The sequence below is a fragment of the Aotus nancymaae genome, unplaced genomic scaffold (genome assembly GCF_030222135.1).
Source record: "Aotus nancymaae isolate 86718 unplaced genomic scaffold, 86718_ANA_hifiasm-v0.15.2.pri h1tg000089l, whole genome shotgun sequence".
Lineage (NCBI taxonomy): Eukaryota > Metazoa > Chordata > Mammalia > Primates > Aotidae > Aotus > Aotus nancymaae.
In genome coordinates this window covers 11,448,135-11,462,594 of record NW_026988504.1, presented here as the reverse complement: position 1 = coordinate 11,462,594, position 14,460 = coordinate 11,448,135, and positions in this window count along the sequence as shown.

Genomic DNA, 14,460 nt, shown 5'->3' with positions numbered 1-14,460 from the left:
CCTAGGTACAGTGGAGATCTATTTATAAACAGATTGTTGGTACATCACAACACAACTTCCAGTATATTAAATTATATCTCATTATAGAATATAACAAGACCAGAGAGAGACAACATTACATTGTGGACTTAATACAGACAGCAAGATTTCTGTTCCTAGATTTGTGCTTCACTGTTGTACGTAAATTCCATGCAGATAATTCAGTGTGTCCTAGAAATCTGTAGGCAGTAATGGCTTCTATGATCTGTCTGGCAATTATGATTCCCTAAAACAGCATTGTGCAGCACCGTGTTTTTAAAAGCCTGCTGGAATAGTTGCTTTAAGTTGCACTGTCAAGTAATTTCTGGTCTGACACAGTTTATGAACACACTAAGTTAACAGGAGAGGTAAGAGATGAGTAGCAGCTTTTAAGATGCTTCCTATTCTTAAGAGGAAATGATCTTTGTTGTTCTTTTTCCTTATTTTCTTGAACATCTTTCTTTCTCTACTTTGGTGACCACCGTCTTTCCCCCGTCTATCAAGTGTCAAAAATGATCAATGACAAATGAAGCGATATTATACCCCAATGTACCAAGAATTTCTTGGTAACATTTCAGAAAACAATGGCCAAGGATTAGGTTTAACTTTGAGTGAGAGACTAACTGCATCCCTTTCAAAGCAATTTGATTCAGTCTGTTCAATAATCACACTCTATGACTCTATTTCTTCTCCACTAATACATACTAGATTGTCATTACGTTATATGAGCAGGCATACATTGTTAGTATAACTCACCTCCACCCATGTGTAAATGACTCAAAGCATATGTACTTCGTGAATCAGTGGTATCTTTCTCACAGAGGCAGCATATGATTGCAAGTGTTATGTTCATATCTCAAACAAGAAAGGATATAGAAATTACCCTGGAGTATTTTAAATCTCATAAAACAAATACTGCCATGCATAAAAGGAATTACTTGTTTTGCAAAATGCTTACAGAAAACAAGTGTACGATGCATATTTTCCCCAGTAAAAGATAATGAAGTGGTAGGGTGTGTTTTTAAAGTACTGAGCCAATAACATTTGAGAGTTTAAATGTTATTATATTATTATCACCTATAAGAAAATGTGGGGCAAATATAGACATAAGCTATAGTTAAAAGACTTAAAATAATTTTAAATGGACAAATGGTGTTTATCGAGGTGACTGCCTTCTAAACTAAAATGATGGTAGCTGAATTACAGACTTTGCAACAGAATCTGTGAGCTAGAAGCAGTGCATAAGGGACGCTCAGGACTGAACGTACGAAGTGAAGTTAGGCAACAAGAAGACAGGGGCAAAGATAAATAAAACAAATGCTATTTTAAGCCCAAGACAAGGATTTCAGGGAAAAGTTGGAGACAGTTCCTTTTCACAGTGAGTATTTACTAGTTGCATGTATGTATCATTGGAGAGACGACCTGTAACACCTGGTAAAAACTCAGTGCTAAATCTGACTGTTCAAAGTTTTGGTTACTGTTGTTGTTTTCTTCATTTTAGTTTGTGTGCCTGTTGTCTATTTTTTAATTAATTAATTTATTTTTGAGAGGGAGTCTCACTCTGTACCCCAGGCTAGAGGGCAGTGGCGCAGTCTCGGCTCACTGCAACGTCCGCCTCCCAGGTTCAAGAAATTCTCCTGCCTCAGCTTCCCAAGAAGTTGGGAGTGCGGGCACATACCACCACGCCTGGCTAATTTTTCCTATTTTTAGTAGAGATGGAGCTTCACCATGTTGACCAGGCTGGTCTCTAACTCCTGACCCATAGATGATCCACCCACCTTAGCCTTCCAAAGTGCAGGGATTACAGGCATAAGGACCAGGCCCAACCACTTGTTTATTTCCCAGAAGAAGTTGCAGGGGAGAGTTGTTCACGGAAGAGGAAGCAGTGTGAGAAAGGCTGTAAGCATGAAAGAGCTCAGGTCATTCAGGAAACCTGAGTATGAATGGAGTCTCTGGTGCAGGGCTGAGGGCTAGACAGAGCCAGATATTAGAAAGGTACATGAGGACCGTGCTGAGAACTTGGCATTTATTCTGTGTGCAGTGAAGAGGCATGGAGTAGTTTATGTAAGAACACAGCATGGTCACCTGGTGTTTAGAGAGGTCACAAGAGCAATGTTGTAAAGGATAGATTGATGGTGAAACTGTAGTCAGAGGGAACAGCCAGTGAGAACACAGATCTCTTTATCATCAATCTGTTTTATAATAATAACATTGCGCATTTTGATTTGCTTCTCTAGGGAGATGTAGGTTATATAAGAATATAGAATTTAGTAGAAGGGAGGCTGATTCCTGCCTGTGATATTTACCAGCTGTATGACACCTGGTCTTCAGTATGGGTTGTAATTATAGATCAGTATAGGTCTGTTCTTCAGGCTTCCATTTTAGTTTAGACCCTCCTTCAAGGCTTGGCAGTATACAAGGCCTTGGAGGGTCTAAACTGAGGTAGACACTGCAGAGAAACACATCAACAGAAAAAAACTGGCAAGTTTTAACTGCTGAAAAATCATAGTGAAGGAAGAAAGGAAAAGCCCCCTATCATGATTTTTAGGTTTGTGAACTGAGTCAGAGCGGCTGGCAGCTTCATAAACGGAGATAAAACATAAAAAAGAAAAAACAGATCCTAAGGAAAAACAGATCTGTGCTAAGATTTGGATAGAATGAGTTTGAAGTTCCTACAGTACTGAAGATCAGTATCATCCATCTAATAAATAGCAAAGCCAAGAATCAGCCTGAGATCTATTGAACCCTAATCTATGTTCTTCTTATATAACCTACATCTCCCTAGAGAAGCCAATCAAAATGTGCATTGTTATGGCAAAACAGGCATGAGATAGGTACGTAGAGAGGCCAGAGTTAGTTGGATATATTTATAGAGGCATGCTCTTATCACTTCATGTTTTTGCTTTATAAGAGCCTTTCTCTCATATTACAGAAACAGCTACCTGTGAAACAACATCTTCACTAACATTTTAAGATCAAGGCAGATGGACTTAGACTCTCAGCCAGGTGTTGAAATTCTTTCCTTCACCCAACACAGGGCTGAATGCAAGAAACTCTGGACAGAAATTCCTGAGGGTAACATGGATGGAAATGATGTTAATAAAAAGCAATGGAAAGAGAAGGATTCACACACAGATTCAAGTATTCACTCCTCTGGCTGAGTCGCATTCTTAATACTGTCTCAGTTTTAAGCAAGTGGATTTTATCTTTTTAAAAATGATCTGTTGCAATACAAACCTTCGTTTCAAAGATAAGATTTAATGAAGACATAGACTTCAACACTAGAGATTTAAATCAGTTTTAAATGAAGATGTAGACTTCAACAGTAGAAAAAAGATATTAGAATTTTCAGAAGCAAAATAGGCTGAAAGATTTATGATAGTACTTAGAAACACGAGCCTTCAGACTGCGTGCCCAAGCATGACCAAAGAGCAGGTAATAACAGATTTCATTAGACGCTGTTTATTTAATTTAACATTATTCTGTCAGGGATGGTTTCCTCGCTTGATAGAGCTTTTTTTTTTTTTTTTTTTTTTTGGTAGTTTAAATACTTCTCAGATATACAAGAATATGTTCAGAATAAGATAAGGCTATGCATACAAATTCAGAAAGTCATCAAATCATCCCCAAAACTATAGTTTTAGGTTTTCTGAATCTGTTCTCTTCTTTCCCAAGAGCTAAGAAATAAAAGTTACATACTGGCTCAGAAAGAACCCTACAGAGAGCATCTGCTCTGGAGGAGATTAAATCTCCTCATTATTTTTCCTCCTTGTATTTATTTTCTTTTTTCTCTTCAAATACTACTACAACAAAATAATCTGTTATTTTTCTTTTAGTGCCTGATTAATGTTTCTTTTTTTTTTTTTCTGATTGATGTTTCAAAAATATCATGTTTGCATTTGAGGTTAAAGCAAACCTCTAGACAGAGCTGCAGAGAATATGATATGCCAATGTTAATAATTTCATATAGAAACAATAATTTTTGACTATTCAGCTGACAAAAATAAAAGATGACCTTAAAAGGGACACACTGCATATATGCCCAATTAATTTTCTCCTACACAACTCCCATCTTCGCCAAAAAAAGTTTTTGAAATTGCCACATTACTTAGGTTTATATATACTTAAAATAAAACTAATAGCCACTGCAAAAATATTTCACCTTAGTAAAGTATGAACTTTTATTAGACATTATTAAAGCTAAAATGGCCAAAACAAGGAATTAAATTTTCCTCTGTAATGTTGACATTATCTCCAACATGAACATGGAAATAATAATACAAATCACTGGACTGAAAATATTGCTCTCTGATTAAAACTTCTGAGAACAAGGCTATTAGATTGACAGTTTTCATGAACACCTTCATGTATTAAGACAATAAATTGCCATAATCTGATCTGACATTGATAATGTGATCTAAAATCTTTTCATAAAAGATGTCTTCAGGGAACAAGGATTCACGATCCATTTGTTCAGGTGGCTCAAAGTGATTGCATCAGATCCAAGGCTTAGCTGGGGTATTAAGTTATCCTAAACTGGAGAACCAAAGTTTAGGAAAAAATTGTCGGTAGAGCATGGAAGGTGATCAGGAAAGCCCGGAGGATGCTTAGACCATGCAGAAAAGGTCCATAGTTTGACCTTCTTTCAACACCATTGCTTATACGTGTAGGTGAGACAGTAAGGTTTTAAATATCTCCATTATTTTCTGGGAACTCTGAACGAAGGAAGCAGATGTCTGCTTACTCTTTCCAACTTCATGGTGTCCTCTGATGCCACTGACCTTGCAATCAAATAGCACTGAGACTTCCCACTTATTTTTGACTCACCTTTGTTCCCACCCTCTATGTTTCATTAAAGTGCCAGGTAGTAAGAGCTTTAGGCTTGATGGACAGTACAGTGTCTGTCACAGCATTCAACTCTGCTCCTGTATCATGGAAGTAGCCATAGACAATATGTAATTAAATTAATATGACGGTGTTCCAATAAAACTTTATTTACAAAAACCAACAACAGGCAAATTTGATCCAAGGGTCTGTACTTTTGCGAACTGCTGAGCTAGAGCATCAACTTTTCCCATGCCTGCTATTATACACCACCTGAACCCTGTCTACTTCCAACCTGTATCATTCCATTCCTTTAGCCCCCTTCATTTTTTGATTCTCTTCAGTCAAAGCTTCCCTGAATTCTCTTCAGTCAAAGCTTCCCTGATCATGCTGTCATAGGAATCCTCTTAAGTGAAACTCACTTCTATTGTTTCTGATTTGGAAAACCCTCCTGTGAGTTTCAACTGTCTATAAAACTAAGTTTTCCAGTCCTTACAGAATACAGTGTCAACCTGCTTTCATGCCTCAAGGCCCATACTTAAGGATGATACCTATTCTCCAAATAGTCTTGCTCCTTCTTACAACTATTCATTTTCTTATACTTTTCTTTCCTTTTGGAATGGTCATCTCCCTATCTTCCCAGTCAAAATTCTGTTTGTAGTAGAAACCCTTCACTTCCTTGGCAACTACTCATGACTTGCCCCTCTCTATTGTTTACAGGGGAGAGTTAAAGTTATAGGTATACCAGAGTCCACCAAAGAAATAGAGTTTTAAAAAGAGATAAGAACAGAATTCTGGAAATTATTTATACTTAGGGGACAAAAGGCAGATCAGTGTAAGAGACAACAAAAAGCACTGGTAAAAATAGGAGAACTAAGGTAGCATTTCACGATAAAGTAACATGCAGGTAAATTATCATGCCTTATATTTAAGTAACATTTCATTGAATGAATGTATCACAATATACTACTTTTAAGCTTTGGCGTTTTTTTTTTTGTTTTGTTTTGTTTTGAGTTGGAGTCTTGCTCTGTCTCCAGACTGGAGTGCAGTGGCCTGATCTCAGCTCACTGCAACCTCCTGGGTTCAAGGGATTCTCCTGCCTCAGCCTCCCAAGTAGCTGAGATTACAGGCATGCACCACCACACCCAGCTAATTTTTGTATTTTTAGTAGATACGAGTTTTCACCACGTTGGCCAGAGGTCTCGATCTCCTAACCTCGTGATCTGTTTGCCTGGGCCTCCCAAAGTGCCGGGATTACAGGCATGAGCCATCATGCTTGATCGAGTTTAAGATATTCTTTAAAAAAATTACATCTATTTTATTAAAATAAAATCTAGCAGGCTGGGCATGTTGTTTCTTACCTTGGATTTTTCCCTTACCAGTAAATTATAGATATCTTTACAGGCCAATGCATACAGATTTGATATGTTCTTTTTTTTTTTCTTTTGTCTCTACAAAGGACGTGAACTCATCACTTTTTATGGCTGCATAGTATTCCATGGTATATACGTACCACATTTTTTTGGTCCAGTTTATCATCGATGGGCATTTAGGGTGGTTCCAGGTCTTTGCTATCATAAACAGTGACGCAATGTACATACGTGTGCATGTGTCTTTATGATAGAATGATTTATCATTCTTTAATAATTATGTAAAAGTCTTTAGAAAATCACACAAAATGAAATATTAGCAATTCAAGTCTTCCTAAATTTGTTACTGTTGTAAATAACAATGTGAATAAAAAGTCTATTTAGGAAGCAAATTTCTGAATAATTATTTAGTGACTACTATGTGTCAGGAACTTATATAGTCATGTATATATGATTGACAGCTTTTCTTAGTAAGCTGTTATCCTGGAAATAACCCTTGAGGATGAGCTTTCCCCCCAGTGCCTGAAGTTACAGTAACAATGGGAATATTTCACCACAGGTTTGACTCATGCTTAAGAACTCAGAGGCGAAGATACCGACAGGCCTACCCTGTGGGAAAGTAAGGAAAATAAAGTGTTGAGAAAAAGACCCAGGAGATTATTATCCTGATATGTTAATCTTCTGGTTTTGGATGCTCCAGGGCAGAATTAGAGGACATCTATATGTTCAACTGGTTTTCAGTTGTACATGGAATTATTTGCAGAATATAACAAGATAGCATCATCTGCATCAGAGAGAAAAATCTCAGCTCCGCAGCTTTTTAAGATGAAATGCTTCAGGAAATGAAACATGACTGATTTGCAAACGGATATTGTTGATTTATCTTAGAGATATGACCATGCCTTAATTATCCTGGAGTTACACATTGAGTAGTGCCAGTGATGGAGAAAAACACTAGACATGAAAATCATTCCAATAATAGTAGAAAGCTTATCCAAATTAGAGAGATAATTAAATAGATCTCAGATAATAGAGGTCTAAAGTGAACAGGCACAGAGAGAAATAAACTAGAGCAAAAATGACAGCAAAAAGCCTTCTTAAATGAGAGGAATCCTCTTGACTTCTCCTTGGTGGCCACATTTGCCTTTTCTCTAGATTTAAAGTTTGATTGTAAATGGATAGCACCGAGAGGCAAAGTCATCAGCTCTCTAAAGAATTTGAATAAGTATAATAAATTTAATTGTTAGCACATGAATTCAACCCCATCAACTGTCACTAGGAAAAAAAAAGCGTGAAGACATCTGTAGAAATTCATTCTTATAAGTTCAGAATGGCCTTATGTTCAGGTTGAGGACACAAATAAAAGTTGCCTTACTGTGGTAGCAGATACAATCCAGAAACATTTTATATCAACGAGTGAAGCTGATCAGCTACAAGAGGGCTGCATGATGCCTGCGATGGGTGTGAGTGATGGCCACTTGAAGGGGCAGCATCCACTCAGTCCTGGTAAATTGCTGCCAGGAAAGCATGCAGGACCAGTGTGCCGATCTGATACTCAGGGAAAGAGGAATTGCCAGATGTGTAATAGATGATCTAAGACTTGGTAGCTACAAAAGACGATAGTAGTCTGTTTTGTTTTTGCTAGAAATAAAGTTGTTTTCATTAAGTCAGCTGAAATCAGAGGCTCTAACTTCCATGACAAATTATTGGTATTTAGGTGAACATGTACTTTATTTCCCCAAATCTAAGTATTCTTATTAATTAAAACAGAAATATGTTTTAAAGAAGAGGAAAACTAAAACCCCATGGGGCTGCAATAATTATCTGAATGATAACATCATGTGTATTAGTCAGCTCAGGCAATAACAATGTACCATTGACCAGGTGGCTTAAACAACAAAAGCATACTTTTTCAGAATTCTAGAAGCTGGAAGTCTGAGATGAGGGTGCCTGCATGGTCAGGTTCTGTGGAGGGCTCCCTCCCTGGCTTGCAGGTGGCCACCTTCTTGCTATGTGCTCACATGGCTTTTCTTCAGTGCAGTGCAACAGACAGACAGAAATACCTCTTTTCCTGTTCCCATAGGACATTAATCCTATTGGATTAAGATCCTGCCCTTATTGTCACATTTAAACTTCATTACCCTCTAAATACCCTGTGTCCAAATACAGTCCCACTAAGGGTAGGACCCACCATATGAATTTGGGGTGGGGGGGAACTATTTAGTCCATAGAATCATGTGAGCATCAAAGACTCATTCGATTTTCCTCTGTTTATTAGTATTTCCAGTTGTAGTGTATCTGAATCATAGAGATGTCAGCTAAAGAACTCAGATAATGGAGTATGTCGCATACAAAAAAATAGCTGTTTCTCCATTTACTAATAGCTGAATGAGGTCGTTCAGTTTCCTTTTGCAGAAAACAAATAGAAGATTGGGAAAATTTTTGAAAAATTAACCTTATCAGGACACTGGAAAACACCCAAAGGACAAGAAAACTGCTAGTGTATTGTGGAAAAAAGAGAAAAAGGAAGGAAGAAAACAGAGAAAAAAGCAAAAGAAAGAAAAAAGCAAGAGAGAGGAGAGGAGAGGAGAGGAGGGGAGGGGATGGGAGGGGAGGGAAGGGGAGTGGGGAAGAGAGGGGAGGGGAGGGGAGGGGGGAAGAGGGGAAGGGAGGGGAGGAGAGGATAAGGGAGGGGAGGGGAGGGGAGGGAAGGAGAGGGGAGGGGAGAGGAGAAGAGGGAAGGGGAGAGGAGAAGAGAGGGGAGGGGAGGGGAGGGAAGTGGATGGGAGGGGAGAACAGGGGAGGGAGGGAAGGGGGAGGGAGGGAAGGAAGGGGGAGGGAGGGAGGGAGGGAAAAAGAGAGAGAGGGAAGAAGGAAAGGAAGAAAGGAAAGAAGGAAGGAAGGAAGATAACAACACAATAAACTTGTGGGCTTCTTGCTTAGCGTATTTCTATAAAAATTCCACTGGCCAGAGGTGGTAAAGTTTATCGGTAGGTGTCAGAGCAAGGAAAAAACAAACCACCCCATTTAAAAACGGGCAAAGGACATGGCTACTTCTTTTTAAAAAGCATGCATGTGGCCAAGAAACATGAAAAAATGCTCATCACCACTAATCATCCGAGAAATGCTGATCAAAACCACAGTGAGATACCATCTCATATCAGTCAGAATGGCTATTACTAAAAAGACAAAACAAAACAAGACAAAAAAAACAGATGCTGGTGAGACTGCAGAGGAAAGGGAATGCTTATACACTGTTGGTAGGAACATAAATTAATTCAGCCACTGTGGAAAGCAGTTTGCAAATTTCTCAAAGAACTTAAATCAGAGCTACCATTTGACTCAGCAATCCCATTCTGGGTATATATCCAAAAGAAAACAATTTGTTCTACCAGAAAGACACATGCACTTGAATGTTGACTGGAACACTATTCACAAGAGCAAAGACATGGATTCAAGCTAGGTGCCCGTCAGTGGTAAATTGGCTAAAGAAACTGTGGTACAAATACATCATGGAATACTACACAGCCACTAAAAGAATAAGATCATGTCCTGTGCAGTAATATGGATGGAGGTGGAGGCAACAATTCTAAGCAAATTAACACAGGAACAGAAAAGCAAATACTACATATTCTCACTTATAATTGGGAGCTAAGCATTGAGCACACATGAACATAAACATGGGAATAACAGACACTGCAAACTACTAGAGGGAAAAGAAAGAGAGATGTAGGTTGAAAATCTACCTACTGGGGGCCAGGCACAGTGGCTCATGATTGTAATGCCAGCACTCTGAGAGGCTGAGGCAGGCAGATCACGAGGTCAGGAATTGGAGACCAGTCTGGCTAACCCAGTGAAACCTCATCTCTACTAAAAATACAAAAAATAGCTGGGCATGGTGACATGCACCTGTAATCCCAGCTACTCAGGAGGCTGAAATAGGAGAATTGCTTGAGCCTGGGAGGCGGAGGTTGCAGTGAGCCGACATCATGCCACTGCACTCCAGCCTGGGTGACAGAATTAGACTCTGTCTCAAAAAAAAAAAAAAAAAAAAAAAAAAAAAACTATTTACTGGGTACTATGCTCACGATCTGGCTGCAATATACTCATATATAAAACCTGCCCACGTATCCCCTGTATCTAAAATAAAAGTTGGGAAAAGAGAGAAATGTGATAAGGAGATTTTGGAAGAAAGAGAACCATAGAAAGGCTGATATAATTCAGATGTATATGCAAACTACATATGCATATGGAGACACCAAAGAACCTGGCAAAATCAAAAGCCTGAGTAGCCTTGTAAACTTCTTACACTTTGAATACGTTCCTCAACTCCCCAGCGCAGCTTGGGTGGCAGAAAATGAAGCTCCAGTGGCTGGAGGAGTTTTACTATAGCCTCTGCACAAAATACTAGCTGACCACTGAAGTTTACAGACACAGGGAGACTTCTAGAGAACCAAGCACTTCAAAAGACTTCTAGAGAACGAAGCACAAAAAACTAGCATTGACTTCAGTGGCTGAACACCACAAGAGAGACTGAGTTTTTCAGTTTGTATTTATGCATGTCTATCACTGACTAAAGCATAAAAACATAACTCTCAGGAAAAACACAGAACCCAGAGTCACTTCGATGCATTATCTAAAGTGTCTACTTTTATTTTTGTTTTATTCATTTATTTATTTGAGACAGGGTCGCACTTTGTCACCCAGGCTGGAGTGCAGTGGCATGAATTTGGCTCACTGCAACCTTCACCTTTCAGGTTCAAACAATTCTCAAACCTTAGACTCCAGAGTAGCTAAGATTACAGGTATGCACCACCCTGCTCAGCTAATTTTTGTATATTTAAGGGAGTTTTTCACGTTGGCCAGGCTGGTCTCAAACCCCAAGTCTCAAGTGATCCACCCGCCTTGGACCCCCAAAGTGCTGGGATTACAAGTGCGAACCACCATGCCTAGCCTAATATCTACTTTTAAAGCAAAAATTACTAGACTAAGGAAAACAAAAAATCAATCAAAATTTTTGCATAATAGTCCAGATACTGTATTTAGTAAAGACTTCAAAGCAGCTATTATAAATATGTCCAAATATTTAAAAGAGAATATACAAGTATGAGTAAACAAATAGGGTATATCAATAGAGAAATAGAATTATTTTATTAAATGAAAATTCTAGAACTTAAAAGTACAATAACTGAAGCTGAAAAGAAACTAGATAGGTTAACCAATGTATTTGAGATAGCAGAAGAAAGAATATGTGAATGTAAAAAATAGACCAAGAGAAAAGATCAAGTCTGAAAAAAAAAAACTTGAAGAAAACTATACAAGACTTTGATATCTGTGAGGCAATGTCAAGTGTCGCAACATATGTTTAAGTGGGGGGAGTTCCAGGAAGAGAGAAGAAGAAAAAGGGAAGGAAAGTTGTCAGAGAAATAATGGCTAAAATCTTTCCAAATTTGGTGAAAATGCATTATCCTTCCTGTACAAGAAGCTTGAAAACCCAACCAGAAACACAGGCAAAAAAACTATGAGTAGACACATTATAATCAAAGTTAAGAGGAAAGAGAAAGATTTGCAGAGTAGCAAGAGAAAAACAGCTTATTACATGTGGATTCTTTCAGCAGGAACAATGGAGTGCTGAAAACATTGCTATGATACAAAAGTGGTAAGACAAAAAACCAACAATCCAACAAAAATGCTGACCAATAATTTCATATCTAACAAAACAACCCATCAGAAATGAAGGTAAAATAAAGACACGTCCAAATAAACATTTAATGTGTTGCCAGTTGCTCTGTACTACAACATAAACTAAAGAAAATCCTTCAGATTGAAGGGAAACAATTCTAATCATATTCCGCATTCACAGGAAATGATAAATACGTGTGTAAATACAAAATATTGATCTAGGGTTGACGGAGGGGACACAAAAAAACCCAACAAAATACTGATCTATATATACACAATACTGATCTATATACACACTACGCTGTTTATATATACAACAATTCTTGCTTCTCTTAATTTCTTTAAAAGATATATGAACATTTAAAGAAAATTAAAACACGCTATTGTTTAGTTTCTAATGTTTATAGGTGTGATGTATGAAAACAATGGTATAAACATGGGTTGAGTGGGCAATTTCAGCACAGATTTCTTATGTATTCTGAAAACACTTCCGTGTTAGCTTAAAACAGTTCCGTGTTAGCTTGAAACACATTGGCATTAGTCAAAGATACATACTGCATACCATAAAGTGATCACTAAAATAACAACATGAAGCAATATCGGTATGAAATGTAATAGATGAATTAAAATGGTACACTAAAAATTTCTGTTTAACATAAAAAGTAGTAAAAGGAGAAACAGAGGTAAACCAACTGACAAAAATAGAAAACAAACAGCTAAGTGGCAGACCTAATTCCGAACATATCAATAATTACATTACAAATCAATTATTTAAAGACTCCAGCCAAACGGAACACTCATCCATTGCTAGGAAAAATGCAAAACAGTATAGAAATTTTGTAAGCCTTTGGTGTTTTAAATATTAAGCATATTGGCCAGCCGCAGTGGCTCACACCCTTAATTCCAGCACTTTGAGAGGCTGAGGAGGATGGATCACCTGAGGTCAGGAGTTCGACACCAGCCTGACCAACATGATGAAATGCTGTCTTTACTAAAAATACACAAAATTAGCTGGCCATGGTGGTGTGCACCTGTAACCCCAGCTACTTGGGAGGCTGAGCCAGGAGAATCACTTGAACCCAGGAGGCAGAGGTTGCAGTGAGCCGAGATTGCGCCACTGCACTCCAGCCTGGGCAACAAGGGCAAAACTTGATCTCAAGAAAAAAAAAGTTAATCATACCATATAATCCAGCAATTTTACTTTCAGGTATCTTACACAATAGAAATGTTCATTTATGTTCACACAAAGATTTGTCTGTAATGGCCATAAAAGCATTATTTACAATAATAGCTCAAAACTGGAAGCATTGCAAAGGTTCACCAACTGGTGAATGAATACACAAAATCTGGCATATCCATATGATGGAATATAATTCAGGAAAAAGAAACAAACTACGGATATAAGCAACACCATAGATGGAACTCAAAGCATTGTGCTAAATAAAAGAAACTGGACACAAAAGGCTATCTACTCTGTAATTCCATGCAGATAAAATTTAAATGGCAATAACAATGGTGAGAGAAATCAGTGATTTGTCAGGGTGAGTGCTGATGGCAGAGATTGACTGCAAAAAGGCATAAGGGAAATCTTGAGGATGGAAATAAATATTCTAAAATTAGATTTTGGCATTGTTTTCATGATGGTAGATTTAATAATACTGAGAGAATTATACACTTAAAGGGGTTTAATTCCACTTTATATAAATTATATCTCAATAAGAGCTCAAAGAAAGAAGCAGATTGAATTACAAAGTTATTAAGATTCGTGTGTGTGTGTGTGTGTGTGTGTGTGTGTGTGTGTGTGAGAAGGAATGCCTTTTTCCACTTTTGATTTATTGAAATTTTGCTTATACTGATGAAATGCTGGTTTAATAATTATTTTCTTGGCCAGGTGCAGTGGCTCATGCCTGTAATCCAAGCACTTTGAGAAGCCAAAGCAGGTAGATCACGAGATCAAGTGATTGAGATCATCCTGGCCAACATGGTGAAATACCATCTCCACTAAAAATACAAAAATTAGCTGAGTGTGGTGGCGTGCACTTATGGTCTTAGCTACTTGGGAGGCTGAGGCAGGAGAATCGCTTGAATCTGGGAGGTAGAGGTTGCAGTGAGCCGAGATCATGCCACTGCACTCCAGTCTGGCAACAGAGCAAGACTCTGTCTCAAATAATAATAATAAATAATTATTTTCTTACCTGTTTCCCAAGTAGCATAAAATCATGCAATGCATTAGAGGAGAACAGATGGCTACCAGTTAGCCTTCATGACTGATCACAGGCACAATCCCTGCCAACCTCGTTGGCCACATAGTGTGAGAGTGTTGCATTGTGGCACTCATTTAAATATTTCTGATATACCAATATTAAATTTCTGATATACAAAAATTGAAATACGAGGAAGGAGGTCACCGTTATAGTTCATATTTCTTCATGGAGCAACATGAAGGGAACATAGCCAGGGGCCTTATCATTATTATTATTCCTGATTACTGTGGATGTCATGAAGGTATTTGTTGATGTTGATGTTGACACTGGTAGTGACTTGGATGATGGCTGTAGTAATGGCA